At 44.8% G+C, this 12,367-nt stretch overlaps 1 protein-coding gene across 1 annotated transcript in view; it reads left to right on the plus strand.

Annotated features, from left to right (window-relative positions):
* Nucleotides 1-12,367, plus strand: part of LOC126248341 (solute carrier family 41 member 2-like) — a 530,019-nt gene that overhangs the window by 328,003 nt on the left and 189,649 nt on the right. The window lies entirely within an intron of this gene.

Raw genomic sequence — 12,367 nt, forward strand, 5'->3', positions numbered from 1 at the left:
CGAATTGTGAAATGGATAACGTGAAGCAGCAACAAATTTGCATCAAATTCTGTTTCATGTCGAAGAAAACTGCAGCCGAAACCCACAGAATGCTGACAGAGGCGATTAGTGGGAGTGCACTGAGGCAAACAAAAACATTTGAGTGGTTGGCACGCTTCAAGGAAGGCCGAGAATGTTGGGAGATGATGAACATTCTGGTCGATTGTCAACATGTGCAACACCGGTTTGGTTCAAATGGCTCTGAGCACCATGGGACTTAACTGCTGAGGTCATCAGTCCCCTAGAACTTAGAACTACTTAAACCTAACCAACCTAACTAACCTAAGGACATCACACACATCCATGCCTGAGGCAGTATTTGAACCTGCGTCCGTCACGGTCTCGCGGTTCCAGACTGTAGCGCCTAGAACCGCTCAGCCACTCCGGCCGGCTGCAACACCGGAAATTATCGTGAAAGTGCGTGACGTGATTCACAACGACCTAAGGCAGACAATTCACGATGTTTGTAACAGACTAGGGCTGTCGTACAGCACATGTCAACGGATTCTAGCCGATAAACTGAACACTAGACGAATTGCAGCCAAGTTTGTCCCTCGCTTTCTCAGCATCGACCAACGAAACCTCAGGATTTAAACGTGCACCCAGCTACAAAAAAAAAAAAAAAAAAAAAGAGTTCGAGAATGTAAAAAATTACTATCCAGCGTCATAACGGTAATGAATCCTGGATCTACGGTTATGGCCATGAAACGAAGCAGCAATCATCAAATGGAAACACCATCTGTACCAAGGCCGAAAAAAGCACAAGAAGTTGGCAGCAACCTGAAGCCATTGCTGATCATTTTCTTCGACGAACGGGGAATAGTGCATAAGGAGTTGTTCCACCTGATCAGACTGTTAACGGGCAGTTTTACAGCGAGCTTTTGAGCAGACTGAGTGGAAAATGTTCGGCGCAAATGGTCAGAGTTGTGGAAAAAGAAAGACTGGTTGGTCCATCATGACAACGCACCCGAGCACAGCTCGCTCATTATGAAGGAATTCCTGGCCATAACCAACATGGCAACGGTTCCCCACCCTCAATAATCGTCAGATATAGTCCCGTGCAACTTCGCCCCGTTCCAGAAGAGGGAAATCGCGTTCAAACGGCAACGTTTCGATTCGACTGAAGACACCCAAGTGGATTCACAACAGATCCTGAACACCCTTCACCCTGCGGACTTCCAGGAGCGCTTCCAAAACTGAGAACAACGCTGGGCCCACATCTCGTGGTCGTGCGGTAGCGTTCTCGCTTCCCACGCCCGGGTTCCCGGGTTCGATTCCCGGCGGAGTCAGGGATTTTCTCTGCCTCGTGATGGCTGGGTGTTGTGTGCTGTCCTTAGGTTAGTTAGGTTTAAGTAGTTCTAAGTTCTAGGGGACTTATGACCACAGCAGTTGAGTCCCATAGTGCTCAGAGCCATTTGAACCATTTGAACAACGCTGAGATCTTTGCATACATGCCCGAAGTGACTACTTTGATGTTGACGAGAACATTGGGACGTAGTTATAGTTTTCTGATTCTCGCAATGAAATTCTCGAATACTTTTAGTAGAACCTAGTATTTGTGATGTTTCTGGGAGTTAGTATTCGACTAAATAAGTGTAATATGTTTCATTCTCAAATGCTTTTGATGTATGCATGGTGCATACACAGGGTGTTTCTTTTAGAGGGTGCAAAAAATGTAACAGAACATAGAGAACGCTCCACCGAACAATCTGAGGTAGGGAACCTGGGGTCTGAGAAGACAGCTTACGGAGATATGGAAATAAACTTTTCTGCCGCTTTGTCTAGCATTACTGTTTTCCAGCTTATTTACAACTAACATACGTTTACACGTACTGTGCTATTTATTTACACGTACATTCTTTATTTCCTGCAAGGAAACTAGGAGGATGAGCCTGATTACCAGGAAGTCATGATACAGGTTTTTTGTTTTGCTTTAGTTGTCCATGAGGTGACTCTGTTGTATCGTATTTGCATTGTCTCATGACAGAACGTGCTATGACCCAACGACAGACCCATTCATTAGCGAGAGCTGTTCAGAGACGTAAAATACAATACGATGAAGCAGTACCGGTACAGTTTCGCAGAACTCACTGACATGGACCTCGTGTATGAGGGAGTACGTTGCAATGCTCTCGCTGCTAGAAGGCTGAAGATTTCATAACAGATATCATCCGTCAAGACGAGTGTTTATTTCTCTCGATTAACGAATGCGGGAGACTGGTTCACTGCAAAGAAAAAACGAGGGATCTGGCAACACGAGGACCATTCGCAAACCCGATTTTGAAGAGGAGGTTCTGGAACGTGTTGCGGCGGACCCCACTACAAGTGCTCGTCGTGTTGCACGTGGAACGGGCGCTGCACGTACTAGCGTGTGGCGAATACTCCATCAACAACAATTACACCAATATCGTACACAACGAGTCCGTGCTGTGCTTGTGACTGACTTTGCACCAAGGGTCCATGGTTGCTCCACCAATCGATTGATCGACCAGATTTTCTCTAAATCGTGCTGTTTACTGACGACGCCTCATGTGATCGTGATAGTATTACGAACAGCGGGAATAGCCATGTGTGGGATGAAGAAAATCCTCACGGCGTGGTAGAGTCACACCATCAAGTACGTTATGCTGTATGTATCTGGGCCGGTGTTGTAGGTGACAATCTCATTGGGCTATATCTTCTACCTGGCCGTCTGAATGACCACCTGTACTTTAGATTCGTGCAGAGAGTTGTAAACTGAGTTCATGCAGAACGTACCCTTGGCTGTTCGTGAGAGGGTGTGGATACAACATGACGGTGCACCGCCTCACTTCAGTGTGGAAGTCCGCAACGATCTCAATGCTGTATTTCCTGGTCGTTAGTTTGGAAGGGGAGGTCCTATTCCGTGGACTGCGAGGTCATCTGAGTTGAATCCCCTTGATTATTTCATATGGGGCTACGTGAAGTCACCTGGGTATGAGACCCCCGTGGGTGTGGAGTTGGAATTAGTTTCCAGACTTCTAGCTTCCTGTAATGTGATTCGAAACGCACCAGAGTTATTTGTCAGGGTGCGTCAGAATCTTGTTAGCCGATATCATGCTTGCATTGAGGTTGATGGCCGTCATTTTCGGCACAATTTGTAAGATACAGTACAAATGGTAGGTTCATTGTGTCAATGACGACATTTACAGTTAACTGTAACTAACGTAAATAAAAAAGTACACAGTAATGTGGTTTTATTCCTATTATCTCCTTAAGCTGACTTCTCCGGCGCCAGGTTCCCTACCTCAAATTGTTTACTGGAGCATCCTCTATATCCTCTTAAATTTTTGCACGCTCTACGGAAACATCCTGTATACAGACAGTGTGTGGTGATGACTCTGCAGCAGAGGGTTATGACCAAGGCTTACAGGTGCCATCCGTCCCACACTTTTTGCGGTGAGTTTTACAAATGTTAAATCTGAACCCTTCCTTTTTTCTTGTTTGCTCTTGAGACACTTGCGCAATTTCTCACCATAGAATGAGTGTGCGTATCGCTATTTTAAATCTAGCACTCGCTAATAAATATAAAAAACGCCGGCAGATTTAAGTTCATCTCCAGTTTTTTTTTTTATAGGCTATCAGTTTTGGCGATATAATATGCCATCATCAGTCACTAAACAACAAATTTACAGCAAGATTAACAACAAGAATTACGTATAATGACGATACTATCAGCAGATACATGAAATCGTATTTATCAATAACATATGAGTAGGTCTGGAATACGAAGCCACAAGCTATGTTTGTTATGTAGGTATAAAAAATGAGAAGCCTCCAAAAGTTGTTACACTGTTAATAAATTTTATGTTCTAATTATGCCACCAAAAGATTAAAAAACAATAAAATGAGTAAACTAAAAGATGGAAGACTAGGCTCACTCCTAGTAAATCCCAAACTTAAGAGGTAAAATTTCGAAAATGGAAACGTCATATCACAACAAGTACGCAATTCGATCTGCTTACTCGTTATCAAAAAACAAAGTAGAAACGTCTGAATCATGTGTTATTAGAAGTGACAATCCTCATAGTGATACGCTGTCAAGTCAGTAGGATACAATAGGAGTAAGGTACGTTACATTCAGAAATAAACAGAGGGCTTTCATTAGACCTATAATTAGCGCAGTGTATTCTGCACTGCACTCACATGAAGTAAGGAGATAGAAATAAGTATCTGAGTGGTGTCTGTTCTCTCCGACATGTCCGACAGGACAGACACCACTCAGACACACACAGTTCTGAAAAAGAGGGGGACAGCTCCTTGACGTTTGTATCAGTGCCAATGCTCAAATATCCTCCGAACTCCTACAGATATCAGGATTTTGCGAGTAGAGAGATAAATAGACGAGGGAGGTTGCACTGCAGTGTGCGGTAAGTTGAAAAATTTGAGTCGGTCAGGGACCGTGCCTGGATGGCCGAAGCAGTCAGGGCAGCCACTTCAGGTCCGAAAGGACAGACTCCACATATATATAATTAAGGTGAGGGTGGCGAATGGTCTCTTCAGGGCAGAGCCATACTAGGCTCGGGCTCACGGTTATCGGAGAAACGTGGCGAGTAATAAAGATAATGTTCAAAGGGCACTACATTCCTAGCCTGTGGGTAAGTTGAGAATTTGAATCTGACGGGAGGCTTGTTACGGTAGTCTATGCAGTTGCAATGACCACTGTGTCAGGATGGCGCAGTGGCCAGCGAATCTACCTGTTAATCAGGATACCCGAGTTCGAATCACAGTTTCGAATCCCAGTCCGGCATCAAATTTTCAGCTTTCCACATTGATTTCAATCAATGTCCGCTCGCAGCCAATGTCTGTAATTTCTTTGGCTCTTTAGGAGATTTGAATGGTATGTTGCAGAACTACAACATGACGATGTAAAGGTTTAAAATCTTTGGGGTATCGATATAATCCTAAGTGGTATCTTTACTAAACTATTGCGTAGTGCGCGAATCCAGCCCATATTCGGAGATAGTGTATACTGTATTTAACGCTTACAGTCTTGGCTTATTTGCCGCTAGCTGCTTTCTCGTACCTAGCCGCACAGAAAGTACACGATCACTGTCTTCTCAGATTTCACAGAAATGCACCTTTGTCTACCTTCTTTATCATTTTTATAATCATTGTTAACAACTCTGATGCTACGTCTGACCAATAGCTGATCTCTGCTCTTTAAGCTAAGTACAGTAGGAAGATTGTACCTGTTTGTTTCCAGAAAATTTATAATGCTTCCTTCTCGAGTGGATTGTTCAACTAGGTACTTAAGATAATTTTCAGATTAACACACTTAAGATGATTTGGCAAGAATCCCTATCTCTGCCCCCGCAGAAAACTCATAATTAAATACGCAGCAGTTAACTATTTGAATTCATCAAATTTTACTGTAACTTGTTACAGGAAGCGTACTACCACTGACCCGTGCATTGAGGGTCAAAATTTCGATAATATTTGTGATACCTCTTGATCGGTACTTCTATGGTTAATCACCATCAGTAGTGTTACTGATTCCTGTGTCGACTATTTTTCTTTTCACTTTCTCAGTCAAACAAAACTTTTCCCGTCGATTATCATACTTGGTGATCAATAGTTTGAGTAAGTTCTGCAAACCAAAGTCTGAGAGTCAACTTGTATAGAATAGACGTGGAGCCTTCAAAAATGCCTCCCTGCGATTTACTCTCAACAGAACAATATATTTCAAATCATATTCCAGAACAAACAAGAACCAAACAAAATGTCACCACACGTAATAACCCTCTACAACAAGGATGGGGCGCGAATCTTTCCACATTGTGAACTGCTGCTCTGTTATTGTATGTTGTTATCATGGTCTTCATTTCGTAGACTGATTTGATGTAACTCTCCACTGTAGTCTCATACCTCCATAACTATTGCTACCTACATCCACTTGAACCTACTTGTTGTAGTCGAGCTTTGATCTTCCTCTTCGATTTCCCTCCATTCTCTCCATTACGAAATTAACTACATCTTGTTGCCTAAGGGTCCTAATCATAGGTTCCTTCCTTTAGACAAGTTGTGCCATAAATATCTATTCTTCCAGATTCGATTCAATACCTTTTCACTTCTTACTGATTTACGAATCTCATCTTCAGCATTTTCCTGCAGCACCTGCAGCTTCTGTTCTCTCGGGGACACTGTAAGCCATATTGACTCTCGTTTATCCATGATTGTGGCGAAAACGAGTCACGTAACACAATAAATAAGTAATGTTTTCATTACTTACAGGGGCATAATATCACCCATGCGAACATTCGTCCATCATCTAGTGCCTTACTCGCTGAAGTCTATGCCTTAACCTGTATGATGTAATTCAGAATTCATTCAGACTGCCTATGAAGTTAATTTTTTTCTTCAGGTAAGTTGTCATAATCACTGACTGGTCGAAATTGACCTCTAATGTGTACATGTCATTACCATTTTCATCCTTTTTAAAATAATAGCATATCCTCAGCGCTATTAAACGTCTATGTCAACGATTTAGCGACAACCTGGGAAGAAGATAATGCACCTCAGCGAATGCAAATTAGAAGCCAGAGATTATCCACGCATATGACAAAGCTAAAACCAAGGAAGAAAGGAACCAAGGCAAACAACGACATACAAGATGTATCACCTGAGAGCCTGTTGAAACTGAAGAGTTTCAGTTTCTGTAACTAAAGTAATGTCCTTCTTGGGAATAGATCGAAGATTGCCATGAGAAGTATAATTTTGGAAGAACTGTCATATTTCCAGTAGCCTAGGAGTCACGTGATTAGTTTGGGGGCCAGAGATATAACTACACTCCTGAAAATTGAAATAAGAACACCGTGAATTCATTGTCCCAGGAAGGGGAAACTTTATTGACACATTCCTGGGGTCAGATACATCACATGATCACACTGACAGAACCACAGGCACATAGACACAGGCAACAGAGCATGCACAATGTCGGCACTAGTACAGTGTATGCTCAATGTCGGCACTAGTACAGTGTATATCCACCTTTCGCAGCAATGCAGGCTGCTATTCTCCCATGGAGACGATCGTAGAGATGCTGGATGTAGTCCTGTGGAACGGCTTGCCATGCCATTTCCACCTGTCCCCTCAGTTGTACCAGCGTCCGTGCTGGACGTGCAGACCGCGTGAGACGACGCTTCATCCAGTCCCAAACATGCTCAATGGGGGGACAGATCCGGAGATCTTGCTGGCCAGGGTAGTTGACTTACACCTTCTAGAGCACTTTGGGTGGCACGGGATACATCTGGACGTGCATTGTCCTGTTGGAACAGCAAGTTCCCTTGCCGGTCTAGGAATGGTAGAACGATGGGTTCGATGACGGTTTGGATGTACCGTGCACTATTCAGTGTCCCCTCGACGATCACCAGTGGTGTACGGCCAGTGTAGGAGATCGCTCCCCACACCATGATGCCGGGTGTTGGCCCTGTGTGCCTCGGTCGTATGCAGTCCTGATTGTGGCGCTCACCTGCACGGCGCCAAACACGCATACGACCATCATTGGCACCAAGGCAGAAGCGACTCTCATCGCTGAAGACGACACGTCTCCATTCGTCCCTCCATTCACGCCTGTCGCGACACCACTGGAGGCGGGCTGCACGATGTTGGGGCGTGAGCGGAAGACGGCCTAACGGTGTGCGGGACCGTAGCCCAGCTTCATGGAGACGGTTGCGAATGGTCCTCGCCGATACCCCAGGAGCAACAGTGTCCCTAATTTGCTGGGAAGTGGCGGTGCGGTCCCCTACGGCACTGCGTAGGATCCTACGGTCTTGGCGTGCATCCGTGCGTCGCTGCGGTCCGGTCCCAGGTCGACGGGCACGTGCACCTTCCGCCGACCACTGGCGACAACATCGATGCACTGTGGAGACCTCACGCCCCACGTGTTGAGCAATTCGGCGGTACGTCCACCCGGCCTCCCGCATGCCCACTATACGCCCTCGCTCAAAGTCCGTCAACTGCACATACGGTTCACGTCCACGCTGTCGCGGCATGCTACCAGTGTTACAGACTGCGATGGAGCTCCGTATGCCACGGCAAACTGGCTGACACTGACGGCGGCGGTGCACAAATGCTGCGCAGCTAGCGCCATTCGACGGCCAACACCGCGGTTCCTGGTGTGTCCGCTGTGCCGTGCGTGTGATCATTGCTTGTACAGCCCTCTCGCAGTGTCCGGAGCAAGTATGGTGGGTCTGACACACCGGTGTCAATGTGTTCTTTTTTCCATTTCCAGGAGTGTCATTAGACTACCGCCTTCTGAGTATAGCCGGTCGCGGTGGTCTCGCGGTTCTAGGCGCGCAGTCCGGAACCGTGCGACTGCTACGGTCGCAGGTTCGAATCCTGCCTCGGGCATGGATGTGTGTGATGTCCTTAGGTTAGTTAGGTTTAAGTAGTTCTAAGTTCTAGGGGACTAATGACCACAGCAGTTGAGTCCCATGGTGCTCAGAGCCATTTCTGAGTATAGAATCGAAAAATAGTTGAAAGAAGTCTGTAAGCGAAAGCAAAAGAAATGTTGCGACTTTTACAGTTAAATATTTTGAAATAAAAGTTTTTTGACTATCTCTCTGCGTCGTCTTAGGCTATTCTGTCAACCGTACCTGTGCGCTTTTCTTAAATGAAATGGTAAATTTTTCCTAATGTATGAATCAGATTAAACAATCTTAAGTTCGATGTAGGTGCAGTAATCTAAATAAGGTTCCCCAACTCCCATTTCTAAAATTCAGCAATAAAAGGTTATTCTGCCTTGCCATACACCGAATGAATACTGGTGATTAAACTCTTCAGTGAAGTTAGGCGGATATAAATAGCTACAGCCCCTAATATAGCGAACAAAAAACTCACTATATAATTAAAATAACCGGTAACACAACTTGTGCTCACAGCTCAAAATGATCTAAGTTCGGATTGACACTAAACACAAAAAATTCTAGTCCGATAGTCACGCGATGGGATGATTCTAAGTGTCGATCAACGCTGAAATAAACAGAGTTCCCACTAAACAGACTGAGTTAAGAGTTCGACTCGGTACAAGACCGCTTTAAATCGGGACTGACTTAAAATGAGAAAAGCGCAAGTTGCAACGAACTATAGACGGAATAAATCGGAGTGCTGACTACTGCAGATTTTTCTGTCCCCACTGAGATTCCGTGCGGAATATTTCTAAGTATCGCGACTGTCGTCACGAAAAAATTTGTCTCATAAAAGCGTACGGCCCGATTAGCGTCCAGGCTAACATAGAGCTTTTTCAACTCCAAACAAGTGAGCATGAGCAAGACAGTTGCCGCCATTGTACGAGTTCGGTCCAACCTATCACAGGAATAACTGCCATCTACATCACTTAACATCTCTAGTCACTTACCAGCCTTATTTACAACGTTTTATTCAATAATTCAATCTTCGGGCTTTCGAGATGGGCCATAGTCATCGTGGTTGCGGCAGCTAGATGGCTGCTTGTAACTAATTTCCCGATGACCAGCGCATTGTAACTATAAATGCAATAAATTCGTGTCGTGTGCCATTTGAAACGATGAAACCTGCTTTAAGTATTCGTAAAAGGTGTATTATGAGATACTAAAAGTAACAAACAGTTTTACTGAACCATGCTTTTATTCCGAAAACAGGATTGTACATGCTGCTGTTAACACATAATTTGAATTTGTGTGCTATATTTTGAAACACACAGGCGTACAAAGAGCTACACGATGCTTTTGACACAACAAGGAAGTTTCTTTTGGGCACGTTTTTCCCTTCTGGCTCTTACTAACAGGCGAAAGTAATATGGACGCGTGCGCGTGCGCGCGCGCGCACACACACACACACACACACACACACACACACACACACACACACACAAGGCGCTTTATTCCATTACAATTCAGACACTAAGCGATAGCTCAATGTAAAGACCCTTCCTTGAGCTGTATACATGGTTACCGATATAGGGAAGGAAGCGCAATGGCAGTTACGAAGTTTCGCGCAGTGTACAGGCAAGATTCGGGCGCCGTCCGCCTAGTTAACTGTCGTTGCACGAGTCCTAACTGGTTTCGGTCTCGAAATTGTTGAAACTAGATGTGTTATCAGAAGCGCACAAAAAAATCTGAATATAACGACATATTACACTTAATTCTACGCTAAGTAAATCACCCTCTAATCTAAGTTGAATAAATACATATTTTAATTGCAGTGATCAATTTCAGTCTTTGCTTTCTGTGCCTTGAATGAATAATTATGCACACATATGTCTGGCATCTCTTTCATTCAGGAAATAACCTGCTCTTTTCACTACTACAATCAGAATGCACGTATCTCTAACCACATTTCAAATATGAGTAAAACTACATAAAATATTGAATCATTAATTAAGCTGACTGTAATTAAGTGTCCAGTTAAGTTGCCTCTAACTGGTTGGTTCCACATACAGTCAAACACGTTTATATACATCAATCGATGTGTATCGATAAGCGCTATGAACTGATTGGCCGATCTGTTTTGTGGATATAAAATGATAATTTTTATTAATTATTTACAGAAAATCCGCTAGAGAAACCAACTTGGCTGTGTGTAATCGCACACATCATTTTCATTGTGCATCTGTATATCCACTGAATCGTCTCTCTCTCTCTCTCTCTCTCTCTCTCCCTCTCTCTCCCCCCCACCACCACCCATTTAATATTTAAGATGGTGCATCGTTCTCTACTGTGAGCATTGTGGTTTGCGCTGACAGTGTGATACAGTTATTTGTGAGCACTGCTGGGAGGACATGACGTCATGTTGAGCGACATTTGCTCATGCTCCCAGCCTCGCCACGCGGGTCCACAGCGCCCTTCCTGCGTGCCGTCAGTGCCGTGCCAAGGTGATCTCTTTGCTACTGCATTCGTACACCGCGTGATGCGATGACCAAAATCAGCCACCTCCTCTCTCTCACGCACAACTTTGTCACAAAGTTCATGCGTGGGACCCCACGAGAAAAATGAAGCTTCTCAGATCTCACTGTATTAATATAAAAAAATTGCAAGATATGCTGCTAATGAAAGAGAAAACAATACGGAACAAAATTCAGTAGGTTTTTGTTGCTGCAAACTCTTACTTCCAAGCAGCTGCGCATACTTGGTGGTATTAAGTCGACAATAAAGGACGCACTCCCCGTATCTCTAACGGTCTTCTTATCGTGGCGTATTAGTGCACGATTTGTCCTAGCACTGTGGCAGATTTCATCAATTCAGTGGTAGTAGACGAGCTGATTACTGCGCACTTGTTCGTGAGCTCTGCCTAAAAGTCATGCTGCAAACTTTTGTACTTACCAGTTTAACACACATGTTCAGTTGGTGACGGTAGCAATCAAATTATGACTCATTTGAGGCTTCTCACAACTGCGTTCGTTCCTTCCACTGTTGAAAGCCGTTTTGCCCGTCGTTTTCTGGGAGGACGCACAAAAATCCCGTCGTTTTCCCCTTCCAGCGGTGTAGTGAACATGCCTACAGCAAACTTCTCTTCCACAGCAACTGAATGATGGAACTTGTCACAAGGTAGAGACATAGCAAAAAGTGAGGTCGTATGGTACTGTTGGCTGGCAGATCCTTAAGGACAGTGTAGCCGCCTAATTGGACAGGTTTTTATATCCTAGGATAATGGCATCTTTCCTTCACGAAGTGTGAGAGTTGTGTGTTCCAGTGTATCAGGTAAGAATAGATCCCGTAAAAATATATAGAGTGTGTGTGTGTGTGTGTGTGTGTGTGTGTGTGTGTGTGTGTGTGTGTGAAACCCAATGTTGACACACAGCCTACTCCTCTCGAATACCCCCCTGCGGGTTCGGGGGTTATAACAGGCCCGCGGTATTCCTGCCTGTCGTAAGAGGCGACTAAAAGGAGTTTCAACCGTTTCGGCCTTCCATGTGATGGTCCCCCTTGGGGTTTGACCTCCATTTTTCAAAATTCTACAGAAGTACGAGCCTTTTGGGGAAGGACGCCTTACGTGGTGTACCACTGGTCCTCAGTGCACTAAGACCTAGGCACTCAGCATTGTACCGGCGTTGTAACCATACCCATTATTCCTCAAATTGGGCCTAAACGCCTGATGGGTTGGTTGTACACGTTACGCCCATAGTGCGTCCCCATCTGCACCTACAATCATGATGGACTTTCCATGGCACCAGAAATCCAGCACGGTAGCCAGCCCGTTGTGGTGCGGTCGTCATGTACCCTCTAGGTTGTAGCCCCCTGACAACACAGGGATCGTACTGCCGATACCTGAGCTGCACCCTCCCCACGTCGGCCAAGGAGTAGATGCCCGTCTCCTTGGGGCATCAGGACTC

This window comes from Schistocerca nitens, chromosome 3 (assembly GCF_023898315.1).
Source record: "Schistocerca nitens isolate TAMUIC-IGC-003100 chromosome 3, iqSchNite1.1, whole genome shotgun sequence".
In the NCBI taxonomy this organism is placed as follows: Eukaryota; Metazoa; Arthropoda; class Insecta; order Orthoptera; family Acrididae; genus Schistocerca; species Schistocerca nitens.